Here is a 23,866-nt window from a genome sequence, read left to right on the forward strand (position 1 = left end):
GAACTCATAGATTCCGTGTTCATCATAATGAAATGCGTCTTGTAAAATGTCTGTGAAGGAAGATCAGCAGACTAAGACGTTACTTCTTGACTGGGGCTAGGCTGAGAATGATGTCACTAGTCATGGAGTACTAATGAGTGATGCTTTTAGCTGTGGTCTTAGGGATACTGCACTGAAATCATGACAGGTAATATCCAATTCTGTATCAGGGAAGTCTTTGCCCTGTGTTGTTCCACAGGGGTCTGTTTTTCCAATATGGTTTAATGTTTGTTAGTGGTTTAGCCTAACTCTTGGATGCCCATAAAGTTGTTTATTATTTTTATGCTGACGATACACAAGTCTACATCTGGGTTCTAAATTTGGAAGATAGAAAAATAACTGCTTTGGTTCTCTTTTGCTGGACATTTCGACCTAGATGACAGAAAATTGAAACTAAACGAGGGTGAGATACATTCTGATTGTCAGGGGAAACCTCTGGAAAGTAGACTGAAAATTTTGGAACCTCTGATTGTGTTTGTATCAGTTGGCCGCTCATGTGATCAACGAGGGTTCTGGGTGCCTCCCAGGATATTTCATTTTAATTTACCGGACATTAATCAAATTCTTAAAATTTACATTTTATTTATATTCGTAATCTCTGTACAGTCAGAAAGCATCTTGATAAGTAGAGTATATTTGGTTTTTATTCACGAGTTTGTATCCTTCCGAATTTATTTTTCTGATTGTTTGTGGGTTTGCTTAATTACTTGCTAAACAAAAAAGACCTCGGTCTGTACTGAATCATGCAATTAGACGTATTTTCTCTCCCAACTGGGGTTCCAACTGGTCCCTATTAGTATGAGCTGCACTTGCTGACTATTAAGACAACTGAATTTGAACGGTGTTTATTAACATTTAAAGTTGTTAGGTTTAATGAACCCAATATCTCGCTGATATGCTTGTACCCTTTACATTAGGCTCAGGAATGTATCTACGAATTGCTGCTGACTCTTAACCTGCACAGATCAAGAAGGTTGTTGGGCAACTCAGCAGTCAGTGTTAAAGGTTGTGCCATCTTCCCCTGGTGAAGTGGCCTAATCTTTTTGATGAAAATTCGACACAAATGCAACACCTGGGTATCTTTAATGTAGACGTTTTGCCACTGGATGGCGAAACTTCTACATTAAAGATACCCAGGTCTTGCTTATGTCTAATTTTCATCTTGTCGGTATTGTATACCATTCATGTACAACTTTATCTTCTGGTTAATGCATCTTGAAGCTCCACGGTATCATCTACTTCCGTCTTCTCATACGCAGTAATAATTCGGAGCTTCCTGCTGATATTATTGTTTGTGTTGGTCACGTGAAGTTCAGTGTTCTGGGGTAAGCTTTGCATGCTCGAAATATCTGCATATTAGTTAAGTAGCATGTCTACATATGTCATGGGTGAGTGATGTTCAAGCAGAGGTGTATCTGCTTCTGAAATCCTTATTATTTCTGACCATATTTGGTCAGAGGTCCCATGGTCGCTTGCTTGCAAGAACTGTTAACTTTGAGAGATTGAAAACTGTTTTGAAGTGTCGACTGAAAAGAATGAAATCTTGATATTTCATAATCATTCACAGTGCTTATGTAAAGTATAGATGGAAAAAAAAACATGTGAATAACACGTAAATATAAGCAATGTGGGAAATTAAACAAAATTCAATTTACTTGAAAACACTAACATAAAGTAATAAGGTAAAATATAAATTAGGAAAGTGAATCAGAGTTAAGATAGGCAAATATACAAGTTCAGCGATAAGTATAACTCGGCTGGTGACGTTCTCATCCGCATTGATCAAAGGTTACTTGAATAACGCCTTCATAGAATTAACAGATGTTCACCACCAGTACTGGTGGTATGAAAGACGAGAACACTTAATGAGAGATGCACAATTATGAACGCGGTGTAGAGTAGTTGAACACGCTGGCTGAAGTGAACAGTGATGTGAACAAGGCTGGTGACGAGTACAGCTCACACAGCGAATGGCCCACACTTACGTAATAGCCGTTTCACAAATGATAGTGAAGGTCGCATTACATGGGGCAGACAAGTCCACGACCCTTTACCAGAGTCCTTGCAGCTTAGGTTCTCTCTCGTAGTTCCACTGGATTAATCAAAACAGAGGCTGTGGAGGAGAAACAGTGGTTACTAACATTACAGGTGGGTCATTCACTCATTAAGCCGAAGACTTTAAAAGATAGTTGAGAGAAATAAACAGACAAACGTTACGTTAAAACTGTGGTTCCAGAAATAGACAACAGCTGTAAAAAGACTATAATAAAGCTGCAGCGAAGGAACGAATACTTAAACTTGTTAGAGCTGGGTAGTTAAGAGACTTGCTGACGATACCCAGTACCACGCAACCTGCCACCCTCCCCCCTGAGTAGTGTGGCAAGAGGCAGGTAGGGAGCACGGGTACTTGCATTTCTTTGTAACAGTTTTTTCACTCAAATGACCCACACCACTGTCATACACTCTCAGAAAATATATACGACGGCGTGAACTTTTCTTTCGCATGATATTTCCATATTACTCTGCCAAATCATATACGTTCTCACGCTGAGCTCGGAGCTAGGAGTCAGTGGTACACCTTCACTGTTCTTAGTTGAAGTGGAGCTAGTTGGCTTTATCCAGTCATGATAGTTCTATCTCAGTATCAAGATATTTATATTGCTGCATCCCCCACAAGTAGCAGGAAAAAAATGGCCATAGTGATGACTGATTTTATGGCGTGTCTGTAGGACCCATTGTTCCCGGCAGCTGACACTGCCTAAAGGCATAACGGTCAAAGTTGCTAATACAGAGCAGTAGTTTATGCCACCAATGATCAGAGTTGTTTGAGAAGAGAACATTGTAGTTTGGTGAGAATGGATTGCTGTCACCAGGAACAACAGCATAAGCTTTAACACAAGGTGTCATAAAATCACAGAGCACCAAGACTTCACTGTTAACCCCATCCTATTTGTTTTCTCCATATAAAGTCTTGTCAGACCAGTGAGTGTGACTAGTCAGGCAGCAGTGGTTGTGCAGTGGACAGACCGTCTTAGTGGCCGAACAGTTAATCATGTCAATGTATACAAAGAATACAGTAGCAATATCTGTTGTAACTTCAAAGAATCTAAGCTTTATAAGCAACTGAAGAGTTTGTGACGATAGTAAAGTCTTTTTAAAATTACTAAAAGTGAGTAATAAATTTTTGTATGAGCAGAAATTAGCAAATATTTTCAAAATGTTGATGTCCAGTTGAGGGACAGATGAGAGAGATGTCAGAGTGTACTGAGAGGAGAGAGATATCGGGTGGGGCATAATGATAGAGATGTAATGTCGGAGTGGGGGAGAGGGAGGGAGGAAAGGTGCAGTGCGTTAGTCAAGACTAATTACCCAGGTGAAGCCAGGTTATGCAGGGTCACGGTCACACACACACCACAACACGCACCCGGAGGGAGGGAGGGAAAGAAAGGGAAAGATGGGGGGGGGGAGAACGAGAACAAGATTACGTTGACATTACTGAGAGATGTGATACACTAGCCTCAAACACCATCAGCACCTGTAGGACGTATATTGTGTACATGTTTTGGGTGTTAATCTGGTTCCGTGCCACGTAACAAACACACACACACACACACACACACACACACACACACACACACACACACACCTCTCTCTCTCTCTCTCTCTCTCTCTCTCTCTCTCTCTCTCTCACTGGAGAATACTGGACGATTTCGATGAAAAGTTTTGATATACAAATATTGGAAAAAAGCCAATAGGGAAGTGGATGAAATACTTGAAAATATATCCCACTGACTAGTAAACAAATATTGTATATTAAATCAATGAAGCTTTTATGATAAAAATAAAAATAAAGAAATGGATGAGCAGGCTACCTAGATTTTAGAGAAGATTTTGACTGGAGGTCCACACGAGAGCCCTACTTTGAAACTTGAAGGAATAAGACGCAAACTGATAAAATGGATGAGAAACTTTGAGGAGAAAATACGACAAATTACGAGAGAGAAAATAGTGTAATTTTGGGTAAATACTACTAGTGGGGCACCACAAGGATCTGTACTTGACCTTGCAATATTTTGAATAAATGTAAATGATACCAGAAGGAATACGAACGTATATCAATTTGTCTGCAAATGCAAAAATCTTGCGCTAAAAATATAAGAGAAATGACTTTAAAGTTAAGATGATGATTTGGATAAATTGAGTCTTGTATTAGCAGAAGAAATTTAATGTCGAGACACTGCGAAATGCAAATGGGAGAAAGTGAGATCAGACCAAATAAAGATTGCACATTGTGTGGGGGGGGGGACAGAAGTGTCATAGAAAAGAGTAATGAACAAAAATTGATGCCTGTAGATCACTTATCAAAGAGATGATAAGTTGGCTATGGAAAGTTTTCAGTGAAAAATGAAATTCATGAATTTTTTCATGAAATGTTTATTTTTATATACATTTAGCCGTAAAAGTCTGTTCTTTTTCTCGATCAAATGAGATGTTACATGGTTATACGAGTCTGGGCAGGAAGACTGGGTAGCAGCAATCATGAAAAGGGAACAAGAGTGGGGAAGGAAGCTAGAAGACTTTAGCAACAAAATGGAGGAGATGATGGCTGCAGGAAATGGGAGCTACAAGCGACAGCACGAGAGACTAGGATACAGAGCTTAGAGGAGGAACTAAAAAAAGCTGAAACAGTCATAAGAACCAAAGAGCAGTATGGGCATGACATCAGGAACTGCTATATCAGAAACAAACGAGGGGACTGAAGGGAACAAAGGAATTAAGCCGTACGCAGAAGCCCTATCAGACCACCGTGGAGCCTGGGAAAAGACGAGGAGCACACCAGTAACAAACGAGGGGGGCTGAAAGAAATGAAAAAGCTAAGCTATATGCAGAGGTCCTAACTGGCCAAAGCAATGCCCAGGAAAAGCCAAAGAGGGGAAAATGAAAGGTCATTGGGTACAGGGACAACAGATAGAAAGGGGATTGAAGAAATCTGCAATGGAGGCAATTAAATCCGATGAGGTGATACAAAGGAAATGGCAGTGGGAGGATGAAAGAGAGAGGTCAATCTTTGTTCATGGGCTCCAAGAAGTCAAAGGGAAACTTGTGAAGCAAGACGATTGGGGGAGGAAAAAAATGACACAGCATCATGAAAGCATTAGGAGAGGACACCATGACCCAGTTGACGAATTTTCTGAATAGGGGGTTCACAAGGGAAAGAAACTAGACAGTGATTTTAAGTCGGAAATGGCTCGGAACAGGATCCTACAGGAGAAAGCATGATTAAGGGACACACCAACGTGCAGGTGGGTGTACCTCAACTGTGACAGAACACAAGAAGAAAGACAGAAATTGAAAGAGAAGGTACAGAGATGCAAAGAGGAAAGAGTCAAGGCTGGAGATGGGCAGAAGAACCCAGTTAGAAGGAAGAGCAAATACAACCTCCCTTAGAACCACCTACAGAAGGCCCTCAACTCTGACAACCCCACTGCAACCAACCACACTAGCCCAAAACCCACAGGGTACGTCACGAGGTCTCAGAGTGGGCGCCTGTGATGAGTGGGGTTCCACGGGGGTCAGCCCTAGGACCGGTGCTGTTTCTGGTATACGTGAATGATACGCCAGAAGGGATAAACTCGGAAGTGTCCCTGTTTACAGATGATGTGGAGTTAATGAAGAGAATTAAATCGGATGAGGATCAGACAGGACTACAAAGGGACCTGGGCAGGCTGCAAGCCTGGTCCAGCAACTGGCTCCCAGAATTCAACCTTCAAATATAATCATGAAGATCGGAGAAGGGTAAGGAAGACCACAGAGTACAGGCTAGGGGAAACCAAAGACTGCGAACCTCAGTCAAGAAAATGGATCTTGGGGCGAGTATAATATCCAACACATTTCTTGAGGCGCACATCAACCAGATAATTGCTGCAGCATATGGGTGCCTGGCAAACCCAAGAACAGGGTTCCAGTAAGTAAGAAATCGTTCAAGACTCTATACATCGTGTACGTGAGGCCCATATTGGAGTATGCAGCACCAATTTGGAACATGCACCTGGTCAAGTACGTAAAAAAAATAGAGAAAGTGCAAAGGTTTGCTCTAAGACTAGTCCCAGAGCTAAGGGAAATAAATGTCCTACGAAGAAAAGTTGAGGGAAATCGGCTGGACGACACTGGTGGACAGAAGGGATAGGGGAAGGGAGGACATGATAACGACATACAAAAACTCAGAGGAATTGACAAGGTGGATAGAGACAGGATGTTTAAGAGATGGGATACAACAACAAGGGGTCACAGGTATGTTAGGAAGTATTTCTTCAGAGTTGTCAGGAAGTGGAATAGTCTGGAGACTTACATCTGTACCTTCAGTACAGATGTAACTCTTCCCCATCACCGTGCACCCCCCTCCCCATCACCGTGCACTCCCTCACCCTCCCCCATCACCGTGCACCCCCCTCACCCTCCACCGTACCCCCCATTACCCTCCACCGTACACCCCATCACCCTCCCCATCACCGTGCACCCCCTCCCCCTCTCCATCACCGTGCACCCTCACCATCACCGTGCACCCCTCCCCATCACCGTGTACCCCCTCACCCTCCACCGTGCACCCCCTCACCCTCCCCCATCACAGTACACCTCCCTCACCGTGCACCCCCTCACCCTCCCCAACACCGTGCAAACCCCTCACCCTCCACCGTGCACTCCCTCACCATCACCGTGCACCCCCTCACCATCACCGTGCACCCCCCCACCCTCCCCGTCACAGTGCACCCCCTCACCCTCCCCGTCACCGTGCACCCCCTCACCCTCCCCATCACCGTGCAAACCCCTCACCCTCCACCGTGCACTCCCTCACCATCACCGTGCACCCCCACCCCATCACCGTGCACCCCCTCACCCGTCACAGTGCACCCCCTCCCCGTCACAGTGCACCCCCTCCCCCGCCCCGTCACCGTGCACCCCCTCACCCTCCCCATCACCGTGCACCCTCTCACCCTCCCCCATCACCGTGCACCCCACTCACCCTCCACCGTGCACCCCCTCACCATCACCGTGCACCCCCTCACCCTCCCCCATCACCGTGGACCCCTCCCCATCACCGTGCACCCCCTCACCCTCCCCCTCACCGTGCACCCCCCTCACCCTCCCCCATTACCGTGCACCCCTCACCCTCCCCCATCACCGTGCACCCCTCACCCTCCCCCATCACCGTGCACCCCTAACCCTCCCCAATCACCGTGCACCCCCTCACCCTCCCCCATCACAGCACACCTCCCTCACCGTGCACCCCCACACCCACCCCGTCACCGTGCACTCCCTCACCCTCCCCGTCACCGTGCACCCCCCTCACCCTCCACCCTCCCCATCACCGTGCACCCCCCTCACCCTCCACCCCCCTCACCATCACCGTGCACCCCCTCACCCTCCCCGTCACCGTGCACCCCTCACCCTCCCCCATCACCGTGCACCCCTCACCCTCCCCCATCACCGTGCACCCCTCACCCCCCATCACCGTGCACCCCTCACCCTCCCCCATCACCGTGCAAACCCCTCACCCTCCACCGTGCACTCCCTCACCATCACCGTGCACCCCCTCCCCATCACCGTGCACCCCCACCCTCCCCCGTCACAGTGCACCCCCCTCACCCTCCCCCGTCACCGTGCACCCCTCCCACCCTCCCCATCACCGTGCCAAACCCCTCACCCTCCACCGTGCACTCCTCACCATCACCGTGCACCCCCTCCCCATCACCGTGCACCCCACCCTCCCCGTCACAGTGCACCCCTCACCCTCCCCGTCACCGTGCCCCCTCACCACCCTCCCCATCACCGTGCCACCCTCACCCTCCCCCCATCACCGTGCACCCCTCACCCTCCACCGTGCACCCCCTCCCACCCATCACCGTGCACCCCACCTCACCCTCCCCATCACCGTGGACCCCTCCCCATCACCGTGCACCCCCCTCACCCTCCCCTCACCCGCATGCCCCCACCCCCCTGGACCCTCCCCATCACCCGTGCACCCCTCACCTCCCCATCACCGTCCCCACACCCTCCCCCATCACCGTGCACCCCTCACCCTCCCCAATCACCGTGCCTGCCCTCCCCATCAGCACACCTCCTCACCGTGCCCCACCCCCTCACCCTCCCCGTCACCGTGCCTCCCTCACCCTCCCCGTCACCGTGCACCCCTCACCTCCACCCCCTCACCCTCCCCATCACCGTGCTCACCCCCTCCACCCCCTCACCATCACCGTGCACCCCCTCACCCTCCCCATCTCCGTACCCCTCACCCTCCCCCATCACCGTGCACCCCTCACCTCCCCCATCACCGTGCACCCCTCACCCCCCATCACCGTGCACCCCTCCCCACCTCCCCCCATCACCGTGCAAACCCCTCACCCTCCACCGTGCACTCCCTCACCATCACCGTGCACCCCCTCCCCATCACCGTGCCCCCACCCCACCCTCCCGTCACGTGCACCCCCTCACCCTCCCCGTCACCGTGCACCCCCTCACCCTCCCCATCACCATTACCAAACCCCTCACCCTCCACCGTGCACTCCCTCACCATCACCGTACCCCCTCCCCATCACCGTGCCCCCCACCCCCACCCTCCCCGTCACGGTGCCCCACCCCCTCACCCTCCCCCTCACCGTGCACCCCCTCACCCTCCCCATCACCGTGCACCCTCTCCCTCCCCATCCCCCCACCGTGCACCACTCACCCTCCACCGTGCACCTCACCATCACCGTGCACCCCCCTCACCCTCCCCCATCACCGTGGACCCTCCCCATCACCGTGCACCCCTCACCCTCCCCAATCACCGTGCACCCCTCACCCTCCCCCATCCCCACAGCACACCTCCCCTCACCGTGCACCCCTCACCCTCCCCGTCACCGTGCACTCCTCACCCTCCCCGTCACCGTGCACCCCCTCACCCTCCACCCCCTCAGCCTCCACTCCCTCACCCTCCCCATCACCGTGCACCCCCTCACCCTCCACCCCCTCACCATCACCGTGCACCCTCACCCTCCCCATCACCGTGCACCCCTCACCCTCCCCCATCACCGTGCACCCTCACCCTCCCCATCACCGTGCACCCTCACCCCCCATCACCGTGCACCCCTCACCTCCCCCATCACCGTGCACCCCTCACCCTCCCCATCACCGTGCACCCCTCACCCTCCCCCATCACCGTGCACCCCTCACCCTCCCCATCACCGTGCACCTCCCCATCACCGTGCGCCCCTCACCTCCCCATCACCGTGCCCCCACCCCTCACCCTCCCATCACCGTGTACCCCTCACTCCCCTCCCCATCACAGCACACCTCCTCACCGTGCACCCCTCACCCTCCACTGCACCCCATCACCGTGCAACCCTCACCCTCCCGTCACCTGTGCACCCTCCCCATCACCGTGCACCCCTCACCTCCACCCCTCACCCTCCCCATCACCGTGCACCCTCACCTCCCCATCACCGTGCACCCCTCACCCTCCCATCACCGTGCACCCTCACCCTCCCCATCACCGCACCCTCACCCTCCCATCACCGTGCACCCCTCACCCTCCCCATCACCGTGCACCCTCACCCTCCCCATCACCGTGCACCCCCCTCACCCTCCCCATCACCGTGCACCCCCCTCACCCTCCACCGTGCACCCCCTCACCCTCCACCGTGCACTCCCCTCACCCCTCCCCCATCACCGTGCACCCCTCACCCTCCCCAATCACCGTGCACCCCCTCACCCTCCCCCATCACCGTGCACCCCCTCACCCTCCCTCACCCTCCCCCATCACCGTGCACCCCCTCACCCTCCCCCATCACCGTGCACTCCCCTCACCCTCCCCCATCACCGTGCACCCCCTCACCCTCCCCCATCACCGTGCACCCCCGCACCCTCCCCCATCACCGTGCACCCCCTCACCCTCCCCATCACCGTGCACCCCCTCCCCCATCACCGTGCACCCCCTCACCCTCCCCATCACCGTGCACCCCCTCACCCTCCCCATCACCGTGCACCCCCTCACCCTCCCCATCACCGTGCACCCCCTCCCCATCACCGTGCACCCCCTCCCCCATCACCGTGCACCCCCTCACCCTCCATCACCGTGCACCCCCTCACCCTCCCCCATCACCATGCACTTCCCTCTTACCAGAAGCGAGGAGAGGCAGGGGGTACGGGAGGGGGGAGCGAGAAAGACGGACCGGGTTTTAAATAATATTGGAAGCTTTAAGTTTTTAGAATTGGATAAATCATCAGTGAACTACTGACCTATGGTAGTGTTTGTTCCCACTGTGTAACTATTTTCCCTGACATATTCCATCGTACACTGAGCTTCATACAGTGTTGAACTGTCAGCCTGAACTGGCAGACTTCAGTAGGGTAGTAAGGATATCAGTATTCCATTGAAGGATGACCAGCCAGGACAGGTTAAAAGGTTTGGTGTCAGCAGAGCTGGAGTTACTATCACTGGAGTGTTACAATCTCTCGGGATAGATACACTAGCCTATACACACGAGAAACGAATTTTATCAGGATCTCAATCACATTGGGAGAGTAAAAAATTTAAAAGTAGAGGGGAGGGGAGGAAGGGGAGGGAAGGAGAGGAAGGGGAGGGGAGGAAGGGGAGGGGAGGAGAGGAGAGGAAGGGAAGAAGAGGGATCAGTGAGGAAGGAGAGGGGAGGAGAGGAAGGGGAGGGGAGGAGAGGAAGGGGAGGGGAGGAAGGAGAGGGGAGGAAGGAGAGGGGAGGGAGGGGAGAAGAGGGAGGGGAGGTGGGAAGGGGAGGAGGGGGAGGGGAAGAGGGGGAGGAGAGGGAGGGGAAGAGGGGGAGGAGAGGGAGGGGAGGGAAGGGGGGGAGAGGGAGGGGAGGGGAGAGAAGAGGGGGAGGAGAGGAGAGGAGGGGAGGAGGGGGAGGAGAAGAGGGGGAGGAGAGGAGAGGAGAGGGGGAGGGGAGGAGAGGAAGGGGAGGGGAGGAGAAGAGGGGGAGGAGAGGAGAGGAGAGGAGAGGGGGAGGGGAGGAGAGGAAGGGGAGGGGAGGAGGGGAGGGGAGGAGAGGAAGGGTAGGGGAGGAGAGGAGAGGAAGGGGAGGAGGGAGTGTGAGAGTTGACAGACACGTCAGGACATGTAACTGAATTGAATTCACACATTCATTAATATATAACAATATAAATTTATTATATGCCTGTGACGTGCTCCGTCTTGTTAACAACCAATCTGAGGGAAGTGGTGGTGATGACGGTGCTGGTGGGTGGTGGTGGTGATGGCGGTGCTGGTGGGTGGTGCTGCTGGGTGGTGCTGCTGCTGGGTGGTGCTGCTGCTGGGTGGTGCTGCTGCTGGGTGGTGCTGCTGTTGGTGCTGCTGCTGTTGGTGCTGCTGCTGTTGGTGCTGCTGCTGTTGGTGCTGCTGCTGTTGGTGCTGCTGTTGAAGGAGTTTGAGTGGTTTAACAAGTTTGTCCACCAGTGCTAGTAAGAGCGGGGGACAGCAGGTAGTGTTTCCTCGTGAAGTCTGGGCTGTGTTGGGAAAAGCAGGCGGGTTTTTATTTAAACGTAAGAGGTTCTTAACTGACCTAGCAGTGGCCAGCACCTGCAGTGTTGGGGTCGTTACAGGTCAGTCATTTATTTGGTGCACAGTGCCGGGTACTGTCCGGGCTCAGCGTTCCTGGGGCAGGTTGATCGTAGGGCACCTCAGTCGTGTTTTGATGGGCCAATACATGTGGTATTTCAGGCACTAAATGATACGAGTATGTGGTTCAGTATGTAGGGGGTGAGTGTGCTGATAGAGAGCCAGGGATGCCGTGCATTAGACATCTATTAGCACTCATCAGGAGTCTGTCAGCACACCCCATCACATGATCACACGTTGATCCCTTCCCCCCTTCCGCTATGCTGTCCCCTCCACCCCCTCCTCCGTGCCGCCACCACCTCCTCCTCCAGCCACGACCTTGAAGAGAATTCCCCAGTTGGTCAATGGATAGTAAACAAACAATTTGGCTACGTAAGCCATTGATCTTCAGTACGAACACCAGGAGTGACACACTGACCTGGAGACACACTAGCCTGCAGACACGCTTGACTTGCAGACGTGCTGGCCTGCGTGTCCACAGGCCAGAAGCTTGTGGCCAGAAGCTTGTATCCACAAACTTGTGGCCACAGGCTTCTTCAGACTGAGAGTATAATTATCTTGACCAAGGTTGATGAACCGGTTACATCAACGTGTCTCACCACTTAGTCTTCTCCATGACTGGTGTCTCCAGGATTGTGATTAATCTTTGTATTCAACTGAAGACGGCTACAGTGCAGGAGAAACCCTTCATCAATAAAGACCGAGTGTCTCGCATGTCTTGCTCATCTGATGCATCATTTTCGGTCAATAAAAACCGAATTGAACTGTATAGTGGTTCTCGCCCTTCTATATTACTAAAAGATTAGAACAGCGAGATGCGCACTAATTTCCTCTTAGGGCATTTCTGCACGTACAATAGTGTTATCTTTTGTTTACTTTTGGCAGCGCAGGGAGTATAACTGAAATCTGAAGCTTGCATTTTCGCACGAGTGGTAACAAATGTTGAAGGCGGAGTGGTATATGATAGTTACATGGAAGGAACTAAAGGTGTGGTTTCCCTCTCTGGTATTCCATAACCCTTCCCCCCCATCCCTGTGTGATGGAGCAAGAGAGAGTAACATAGCAAGGTTTTTTTCCCCAATGTTTAACTAACAAGGTCGGGGAGTGTAGCAGCACACTGCCTGATGCTTACTAAGGTTCCTCAAGATCGTTGTCTGAAAGTTCCTGCCCGGCCTCTCGTCACTGTCAGAGTTCCTTCACCCAGGAGCCAGATGGCTCCGTGCCTGCTAGTGGTGTCACCCAGGAGCCAGATGGCTCCGTGCTTGCTAGTGGTGTCACCCAGGAGCCAGATGGCTCCGTGCCTGCTAGTGGTGTCACCCAGGAGCCAGATGGCTCCGTGCCTGTAAGAACCTCGTAGAATTTCCAGCACTCTTACCCATGCCAAATTTTCATTGCAGGTTTAACGTGTTATTAAACCAGTGCTGGTTCTTTTTAGTGTGTGTGTGTGTGTGTACTCACCTAGTTGTACTCGCCTAGTTGAGGCTGCAGGGGTCGAGTCCGAGCTCCTGGCCCCGCCTCTTCACTGGTCGCTACTAGGTCACTCTCCCTGAACCATGAGCTTTATCATACCTCTGTTTAAAGCTATGTATGGATCCTGCCTTCACTACATCGCTTCCTGTGTGCGTGTGCGTGCGTGCCGAATAGGTAAAATCGGTCAGTTAGGAAGAACTCGTCTAAAATTAAGTCCTTTCTAAAATTTTCTTGTACGTTTAAAGATATTTTTAATTTGTGTTAATGTAAAAATTAATAATTTTATACCAAAAGAACCTTAGAAAACTTGCCTAACCTTATTATAAAAAGCGCAATTTAATTTAGCCTAATCCAGCTAAATAAATTTTAGATAAGTTTACAATAATTTAATAAACAAACACAATGAAATATATTTTTTTCGTTAAGTTCAGAATGATTTTTGCGAAATTATTGCATGCACGAATTTTCGCTTGCCTTATTCGGCAAGAAGAGCGTTGCTATTTAAGCCAAAATCTCAAGTTACCTATTCGGTACGACATATTTATATTACAAAGTCTAATATCCTGCCCTTCATTTAGGCACTGTTGCTAATTAACTGACATCTGCCCACACCTTGCATGTGACACTCAGTGCCAGGATCAATGGTTCCAGGAGAGGTCAAGGATCCTCACAGATCAAGAGACCTGGTGGTGCCAGGGTGACCCCCCCCCGCTGCTGGTGCCAGGGTGACCCCCCCCGCTGCTGGTGCCAGGGTGACCCCCCGCTGCTGGTGCCAGGGTGACCCCCCCCCCGCTGCTGGTGCCAGGGTGACCCCCCCCCGCTGCTGGTGCCAGGGTGACCCCCGCTGCTGTTGCTGGTGCCAGGTTGACCCGTCACCGGTGCTTCTGCCAGGCTGACCCCCCGCTGCTGGTGCCGGGCTGACCCCCCTTTGCTGCTGGTGCCAGGCGGACCCCCCTCCCCGTTGCTGCTGGTGCCAGGCTGCCTCCCCCTCACCCCGGCTGGTGCCAGGCTGACCCCCCTCACCCCGGCTGGTGCCAGGCTGACCCCCCTCACCCCGGCTGGTGCCAGGCTGACCCCCCTCACCCCCGCTGGTGCCAGGCTGACCCCCCTCACCCCCGCTGGTGCCAGGCTGACCCCCCCTCACCCCCGCTGGTGCCAGGCTGTCCCCCCTCACCCCCGCTGGTGCCAGGCTGTCCCCCCTCACCCCGGCTGGTGCCAGGCTGACCCCCCTCACCCCGGCTGGTGCCAGGCTGTCCCCCCTCACCCCCGCTGGTGCCAGGCTGACCCCTGCCTGGGGTGTGGGCTGGACGCTCCTGTTTAAAGTCAGGAAAGGTCAAGGTCGCTTTATATAAAGCTCTGTATTGTGTTGGTGTCAGTTCATTAATCTTGGAACTGGAATAGTTTGTTGTCATGCTGGTGGACGGTCGTAGTTCAGAGGTCAAGGTCAGGTTACAGTCAAGGTTAAGCTGGACTCGTGTTCTAAATTATGTGCATCACACCCACTGGATGCCATCTTTATTATTTACAAGTTAATATCTTTGTTGACACGGACCCTTCAAGTGAGGTATGTTGCTGGTGAAAGGTTCCTAATTCAAGGAATTGGAGCTACCTTTCTCTTTGCATTAATGTTGAATACATTTTTTTTTTTTTTTTGAGATTTCGTAAAGTTTCCCGGTGGTTTGTTGTGCGTCGTGGTCTGTTGTGTACGTAAAGGTAATGATGGTGCCGAGACGTGCCACACTCAAGCGTGCGTGTGTGTGTGTGTGTGTGTGTGTGTGTGTGTGTGTGTGTGTGTGTGTGTGTGTGTGTGTGTGTGTGTGTGTGTGTGTGTGTGTGTGTGCGCGTGTGCGCGTATGTGCATGTGTGCGCGTATGTGCATGTGTGCGCGCGTGTGCACACAACTTGTGTGTTTGGGGGGGGGGGGGTTAGGAGGTGCTGTGTCAGCAGACAATAGTTTCTGCTCCACATGTTGAGGCTTATTGTCGAGTGTCTGTGTATGAAGACAATATTTATTTATTTTTTTATTTGCACATGGTACATAGTTGTACAAAGAAATATAGTGATTGTGTGTACATGGCAAAAGCGCCTTGTATGCAGAGCATTATGGGCAGCTTAAAATTAACTTTACATTAACTAAGCAATGATATATTCAGTGGTAAAAATTACAGTAAACAAATTACAACATCAAGTACAAATGAATATTTCAAATAAGAAGCATTAAAGTTGTACAAATTTGTAGCATAACAATGTATAATATAATGGAATCAGATCGAGTAAAATTAGTTATTTGTAGTGCAGAAACAGGTCATATGGTCATTAGATGAGTTACTGTACATTCAAGAGAATGGAGTATTATATTAGGTAATGTAACTAATAAAACCAGTCTGTTAGGGTCACACGTTATACATTTATGAGATTCAGTTATTCAGTGTTTATTTAGTTGTGGTTGAATAAGTGGTTTTTAAGAAGTCTTGAATTGATAGACGGTATTTCTTTTATATTCACAAGTAATGAGTTCCAGATTTTTGGTCCTTTTATGTGCATCGAGTTTTTACATAGTGTGAGATGGACACGGTGAACATCAAAGTGATCTGTGCCTTGTGTTATGGTCATGTGTTCTGTTGAGGTTGGTAAGGAGAAGTTTGAGGGGAGGGTTTATATCAGAGTTTAGTGTTCTATGTATGTAGTAGGCACAAAAATAAGTATGGATGTTTTGTATGGTAAGTTTAGTTTTGAATATTGGTGGAGTATGCTGCCTTGAATGGGAATTTATCATTCTGACTGCAGCCTTTTGTTGGGTAATTAATGGTCTGAGATGATTCATTGTTGTTGAGCCCCATGCACAAATTCCATAGGTGAAATAGGGGTAAATAAGTGAGTGATATAGGGCCAGGAGGGCTGACTGTGGAACATAGTACCATATCTTCGATAGTATGCTTACGGTCTTGGAAATTTTCTTGGAAATTTGTTGTACATGTGTTTGAAATTTGAGTATTATCAAGTTGGATTCCTAAGAATTTTCCCTCTGTGAGCTTTGTGATAGGTGATCCGTTTATCATTATGTTAAGAGGAACATCTGTAGTTCTGTTACCAAACTGAATGTAGTAGGTTTTGTCAATATTGAGAGTAAGTTTGTTAATCATCATCCAGGTAGATATTTTCTGTAATTCGGTATTTACAGTATTGGCTAGTGTGACTGGGCTTGGGTGAGAGAAGACTTACGTAGTGTCATCTGCAAATAGTGGGGGTTTGAGTAGTTGCGATGCATTTGGTAGGCCGTTTATGTAAATGAGAAAGAGAAGAGGGCCAAGGACACTTCCCTGTGGGACACTATTCACCACAAGCTTTTAGTTGGACTAAGTTTCGCCCGGTGTTTGAACTTTATCCGGTGTTTCTTTATGTAAGGTAATGCGTGTCAGTTTTGCAAGGCTGAAAGCACACTGGTGCTTCAGTAATGTTTGTTGTGGCAATGATTGCTGATTCCAGGCACCGCCTTCTTGATCTGTCTTTTATAACTTCTGAGTCTTTCGGCGCCATAAAGTGTGCATCTTCGTCATGATGAATGACTGACACTGTTGGGGGCTACAGTCCCGAGTTCCATGCTTGGACACTTAAGACTGTCTTGTCCATCGTGGAGAACACTGGGAGGAACTTAGTGATCTGTTGTTTGGGATATGGGAATTAGCCTGTTTTGTCGGAGTTGTCCTCTACGACTAGAGGAGGATGGGGTCCGTTATGACATACTGATCCACCTTCTTCCTCCCTCCCCCACGTTTTTACTAGATACAGTATATTTAATTTTATATGGACAAGTGAGGTTCTCCCACCCCCCTCCTAAAGTTGGCAACAGTTTGTGGTTAGGACTACCTTGAACCCAGGCGGGTCTCCAGAGATGCTGTGAAATACTGCTACATCTGCAAGTTGTAGGAAAGGATGTTGAATATTCGATGTGTCTGGTATCTGGAGACGAAAGGCTGTCGTCTCTAGTGCTTTGGCGTCTGCTAGTTCTGTTGGATGACTGATCTCTTGGTTTGGTTGGTTAGTGACATTGAAGGTTTTGTCAACCGTCCATTATACCTTGGTGGTCTTTCACCTGGAGGAAGCCTATGATACAGCGTGGATGTTTGGCATTCTTTGTTGCATCTACACTCAGGGACTGCGGGGCAGTCTGTTCTGGCTCCTCAAACAGTTCCTGTGTGACAAATCGTCCAGGGTGAGGGTTGGTTCGTGTTACTCGCGGGGGTTCGTCTGCATGAAGGGATCCATCAAGGTAGGATTTTGACTTCTGAGCATCACATGTTTTATTGTAGCCATGGATGGTGTGGTCAGCGTTCTCTCTGATGGTAGCAAGGCCTCCTTGTATGTAGACGACCTTGCAGTATATTGCAAGGCGTCTGCTCCTGCAGTGGGCTACGTCAAGCAGCCACTACCGGTTTTCTACTCGAAAGACGATGGCTGTTCGTTACCTGGTCACGAGTTCAACAACCATAGGCTCCTCCAAGGTGTGATCCTTTCCTATGAGCAACAGGTACATTTTTGGTGATGTTTGATTGTTGCTTGATGTGAACCTCTGCAGGTGCTAGACATCTTGAGATGCTCTCCCATATACCTTGGGGCGGAGGGACGGTAGCAGTGGACAATGCTCCACATAAATGCAGCTTTGTTTTTTCAGGCTAGAATATGGCTGCCCGATCTACTAATCGGCCAGATCTCTCTACTTCGCCAGTAGTCTCTGTCGAGTCTAGTGAGCTTGATCTGCGCTGCTTAGTGGGTTTTTTTAGTAATCCTGGCAACCCAGCTACTGCTAGGGTCTTTGCAAGGCTTCGTGTCCAATTTGGCATTCGGTTGTGGGTCCCTTCCTGTATTGTGTGTGTGTGTGTGTGTGTGTGTGTGTGTGTGTGTGTGTGTGTGTAGGGGTCGATTCACAGCTCCTGGCCCCGCCTCTTCACTGGCCGCTACTGTCACCCTTCCCGCTCCATGAGCTTTATTATACCTCTTCTTAAAGCTATGTATGGATCCTGCCTCCACTACATCACTACCCAGGCTGTTCCACTTACCGACAACTCTGTGACTGAAGAAATACTTCCTAACATCCCTGAGGTTCATATGACTCTTAAACTTCCAACTGTGTCCACTTGTTGCTGTGTCCCATCTCTGGAACATCCTGTCTCTGTCCACCTTGTAGATTCCTCTCAGTATTTTATATGTCGTTATTATATCCTCCCCATATCTCTTGTCTTCCAGTGTCAGGTCGATTTCCCTTAACCTGTGTGTGTGTGTGCGCGTGTGTGCGCGTGTGTGCGCGTGTGTGCGCGTGTGTGCGCGTGTGTGCGCGTGTGTGTGCGTGTGTGTGCGTGTGTGTGTGTGCGCGTGTGCGCGTGTGCGCGTGTGCGTGCGCGCGCGTGCGTGCGCGCGCGTGCGCGCGCGGTCATTGAGTTTGGTTTCTCTCTTTACTGTAGGTGCGTCTCTGTAGGCAGTAGATGGTGCCTGAGGTGCGTCTCTGTAGGCAGTAGATGGTGCCTGAGGTGCGTCTCTGCAGGCGGTAGATGGTGCCTGAGGTGCGTCTCTGCAGGCGGTAGATGGTGCCTGAGGTGCGTCTCTGCAGGCGGTAGATGGTGCCTGAGGTGCGTCTCTGCAGGCGGTAGATGGTGCCTGAGGTGCGTCTCTGCAGGCGGTAGATGGTGCCTGAGGTGCGTCTCTGCAGGCGGTAGATGGTGCCTGAGGTGCGTCTCTGCAGGCGGTAGATGGTGCCTGAGGTGCGTCTCTGCAGGCGGTAGATGGTGCCTGAGGTGCGTCTCTGCAGGCGGTAGATGGTGCCTGAGGTGCGTCTCTGCAGGCGGTAGATGGTGCCTGAGGTGCGTCTCTGCAGGCGGTAGATGGTGCCTGAGGTGCGTCTCTGCAGGCGGTAGATGGTGCCTGAGGTGCGTCTCTGCAGGCGGTAGATGGTGCCTGAGGTGCGTCTCTGCAGGCGGTAGATGGTGCCTGAGGTGCGTCTCTGCAGGCGGTAGATGGTGCCTGAGGTGCGTCTCTGCAGGCGGTAGATGGTGCCTGAGGTGCGTCTCTGCAGGCGGTAGATGGTGCCTGAGGTGCGTCTCTGCAGGCGGTAGATGGTGCCTGAGGTGCGTCTCTGCAGGCGGTAGATGGTGCCTGAGGTGCGTCTCTGCAGGCGGTAGATGGTGCCTGAGGTGCGTCTCTGCAGGCGGTAGATGGTGCCTGAGGTGCGTCTCTGCAGGCGGTAGATGGTGCGTCTCTGCAGGCGGCAGATGGTGCCTGAGGTGCGTCTCTGCAGGTGGTGCCTGAGGTGCGTCTCTGCAGGTGGTGCCTGAGGTGCGTCTCTGCAGGTGGTGCCTGAGGTGCGTCTCTGCAGGTGGTGCCTGAGGTGCGTCTCTGCAGGTGGTGCCTGAGGTGCGTCTCTGCAGGTGGTGCCTGAGGTGCGTCTCTGCAGGTGGTGCCTGAGGTGCGTCTCTGCAGGTGGTGCCTGAGGTGCGTCTCTGCAGGTGGTGCCTGAGGTGCGTCTCTGCAGGTGGTGCCTCTCTGCAGGTTGTGCCTGAGGTGCGTCTCTGCAGGCACTAGATGGTGCCTGAGGTGCGTCTCTGCAGGCAATGTTGAGCTCTGGTAATCTCGGCTAAATTCTTAAACCGTGATTCAGTTCACTCTTTAAGGATAAAAATGTTTACCGGTCTAAGAGCGAATGCGGTGGTGGTTTTGCTGTTATTATCAGTGATGACTTATTGTGCCGTTACCAAGAGTCCTGTGTTTACAGTACACCGAAGCTCGATGCAGTTCTCGCTGCTTCTGTCCTGATAGCTGGCTTAGTTGGTTCTCGGTTCACTGTTATTTTGATTCTTAATGTTCTCTTTGCTCTGACCCGGTATGTTTGTCCAGCCTGTGGTCAGATAGATCCAGCATAAGGATATGGAGTTGTCGGTGCCTGGGCCATGTTGGTGTTATAGGAAATAAGCGAGCAGACGCCAAGACAAAGGTTGCTGTAACGAGCACACACTACAGTAAACTTTTGCCGAAGTGGTTGGCCTGGTGGACCTTGAGGACTAGGAACAAGTTACACAAGGTTCAGCAGGACGTGGGTGTTTGGTTCTCCTTCAACAGGAATCGTCACTTTGAGAATGTTCTTAGAGATGACACACCCATAGCAATCACTTTGCATGTAATCCTGGCCCTTCTCTCTAGCTTGTGACGTGCTGTTGATTGTGGAACATATTTGAACAGTTTACCCTCGATGTAAGTCTTGCCATTTTCATCATAGTTTTTATGATAACCAAGATGCCTGTAGGAACCTCGGAGAATTTAGGAATTTTTTAGGAGAGTCTGACATTGATAATTTATTGGATTTTTAAATTGCTGCTGTTTTAATGTGGTGTGATGATATTTGTGTTCTGCTTATATTCGTTCTTTTTATTGCTTAATTTTATCAGTTTTTACTGTTTGTGTGTGCATAATATATATATACATGTATATACATTATATTATACCTATTGGTAAAAAAGAATGAAAAGATGGGGTGGCAGGAGAAGTGGAATATTCAAAAGTTTCAGGAAGAAATCCAAATATTCTTCACTGAAGCCTTTTTATCCACCAGAGGTGGACATATATATATATAATATATATATATATATATATATATATATATATATATATATATATATATATATATATATATAAAAACACACACACTCCAGGAGCTATGAATCGACCCCTGCAACCACAAATAGGCGAGTACACTCACACAATACCTGTGGACAATAAGTGATGTACACAGTCAGTGCTGTGTAAATTTACTACTGCAGCATCACCACTGCTGTCATCACCATTATCATCATCATGAGCCTTTTAGGACTGTGTAGGTCTCCCTCACACCTTGCATCACAGTACTTAGAGATTGCTGTTGTCTTTTTTTCACAGTTCGTGTTCTTTTTGACGAGTTAGTAACCAGTCTTTGTCGTGTTGTGGTAGTTAATTAATAACTTGCAAGGTTGTTGCTAGACTGAGGGACAAGGAAGGGGGCGGTCAGGTAGAGGGGAGGGGCTGGAGCGGTGAGGGAGGAGATGATGGGACTGTGTACGGGGGGGGGGGGGGGGAAAGTGGTTATTGCTACACAATGTCACGTCGCTCAGAACATTCAAGGTTACACACACACACACACACACACACACACACACACACACACACACACACACACACACACACACACACACACGGATAGCTGAAGAGTGCAGGAAGTGGGAAGTACAGGTCTTAGCAGCAGAAGCTAGGATACAGTGCTTAGAAGAGAAACTGCAAAGCCTGAAACAGATTAGAGAGATAAATGACAATTCAGATGTGACATCAGGAAATTCAAAGTCAGGCGCAGACAAGGGGATGGTAAGCAACAACGGAGACATGCCGTACACGAAGGCCCTATCAGACCCACGTGGGGCCAGGGAAAAGACGATGAGCACACTAAGATCAAGCGACAGGTCCGAAGACAATGAAGGTTTGTTATATGCAGAGATTCTAACAGCCAACTGCAGTAGCAAGGGACAGCTGGCCAGGAAAGACAGTCCACTGAGAATAGAAGTTTCAGATATGACAGGGACTGAAGGCAAGAACATGTCAATGGAAGGAAATAAAATGCCTCAGAGGAAGCAGATGGAGACTCAGTGGGAGGAGGAAAGGGCGAGGTCAGTCTTTGTGTACGGGCTCCAAGAAGCCAAGGGGGCCAACTTTGAAGAAATAAAACAGGAGGAGGAGAAAAAAATGATTGAAGGCATCATGAAAACAATAGGGGAGGGCAATATGACCCAGGTGACAAATTTTCAGAGAATTGGGTGGTTTGCGAGTGGAAGGATACGGCCTGTCAGAGTAACTTTCAAGGAAGAATCAGTTCGAATCAGGATTCTGTAAGAGAAAGCAAGACTGAGGGACAAAGAGGGGTACCAGAGAGTATACCTCGACCGCGACAGAACACAAGAAGAAAGGACTACACTGAAAGAGAGGGTACAGAGACGCAAGGAGGAACGAGAAGCAATGAAAATGAGCAGGACCCAGACACAGGAGGAAGGGCAAACACACCCCACAGAATCTCCCACCAAAAGACCCCACCCGCAACATTCCCAACGCAACTGAGCAACCTATACTACAACCCACTCACTGTTCCCTCTGCCACCAACCCCCATATCACAAACCTCACCCCAACAGCTGTCCCTTATGGGCATTCTGACCGCACCCCCATCAACACATACCCCACCTACACCACAGCCCCATATAGGCCCCCACCAAGGCTCTCGCTCCCCCAACCCCAATATACTTGCATGACCACAATGATAGAAAAGAAACTAAAGGTTTGGTACACAAACGCGGATGGAATAACGAATAAACATGAGGAGTGGAATGAAAGAATCAGTGAAAAATCCCCAGACATCATAGCAGTCACAGAAACAAAACTCGCTGAGACAATAACAGACACAATCTTCCCAACAGGATATCAGATCCTGAGGAAAGATAGAAGGAGTAGAGGGGGAGGAGGGGTTGCACTGCTCATAAAACACCAATGGGGATTTGAGGAAATGGAAGGCATGGACATGATTGGAGAAAGAGACTACATTGTAGATACAATTCAGTCCGGAGAACATAAAGTAGTCATTGGAGTGATGTATAACCCACCACAGAACTGCAGGAGGCCAAGAGAGGAGTACGAAGAAAACAACAGGGTGATGGTGGACACACTGGCTGAGGTGGCAAGAAGAGCTCACTCGAGCAGAGCAAAGTTACTGGTAATGGGCGATTTCAACCACAGGGAGATCGACTGGGAAAACCTGGAGCCACATGGGGGTCCCGAAACATGGAGAGCCAAGATGTTGGATGTGGTACTTGAAAACCTCATGCATCAACATGTCAGGGACACAACCAGAGAGAGAGGGGAGGATGAGCCAGCAAGACTGGATCTTGTGTTCACCCTGAGCAGTTCAGACATCGAGGACATCACTTACGAGAGGCCCCTTGGAGCTAGCGATCATGTGGTTCTGAGTTTTGACTATATAGTAGAGTTACAAGTGGAGAAGGTAACAGGAACTGAAGGGGACAGGCCAAACTATAAAAGGGGGGACTACACAGGTATGAGAAACTTCCTGCAGGAGGTTCAGTGGGACAGAGAAATGGTAGGAAAATCAGTAAACGAGATGATGGAATATGTGGCAACAAAGTGCAAGGAGGCAGAGGAAAGTTTTGTTCCCAAGGGAAACAGAAATAATAGGAAGACCAAAACGAGTCCTTGGTTTACCCGAAGGTGTAGGGAGGCAAAAACTAAGTGCAACAGAGAATGGAAAAGGTACAGGAGGCATAGGACCCAGGAAAACAAGGAGATTAGTAGAAGAGCCAGAAACGAGTATGCGCAGATAAGGAGGGAGGCCCAGCGACAGTATGAAAACGACATAGCATCGAAAGTCAAATCTGACCCGAAACTGCTGTATAGCCACATTAGGAGGAAGACAACAGTCAAGGACCAGGTGATAAGGCTGAGGAAAGAAGGTGGAGAACTCACAAGAAACGATCAAGAGGTATGTGAGGAGCTCAACACGAGATTTAAGGAAGTATTTACAGTAGAGACAGGAAGGACTCTGGGGGGACAGACCAGATGGGGACACCAACAAGGAATACACCAACAAGTGTTGGACGACATACATACAGATGAGGAGGAGGTGAAGAAACTGCTAAGGGACATCGATACCTCAAAGG

At 50.1% G+C, this 23,866-nt stretch overlaps 1 protein-coding gene and 1 long non-coding RNA gene across 7 annotated transcripts in view; one reads left to right on the plus strand and one right to left on the minus strand.

Annotated features, from left to right (window-relative positions):
- Nucleotides 1–23,866, plus strand: part of LOC128689458 (A disintegrin and metalloproteinase with thrombospondin motifs 16-like) — a 282,538-nt gene that overhangs the window by 43,262 nt on the left and 215,410 nt on the right. The gene's annotated exons all lie outside the window — the stretch shown is intronic.
- Nucleotides 250–23,866, minus strand: part of LOC138852882 (uncharacterized) — a 223,734-nt gene continuing 200,117 nt past the window's right edge. Inside the window, exon 3 of the long non-coding RNA XR_011392155.1 lies at nucleotides 250–2,152. This is a non-coding gene — a long non-coding RNA (uncharacterized lncRNA). The remainder of the gene's footprint in view (nucleotides 2,153–23,866) is intronic.

This window comes from Cherax quadricarinatus, chromosome 18 (genome assembly GCF_038502225.1).
Source record: "Cherax quadricarinatus isolate ZL_2023a chromosome 18, ASM3850222v1, whole genome shotgun sequence".
Lineage (NCBI taxonomy): Eukaryota > Metazoa > Arthropoda > Malacostraca > Decapoda > Parastacidae > Cherax > Cherax quadricarinatus.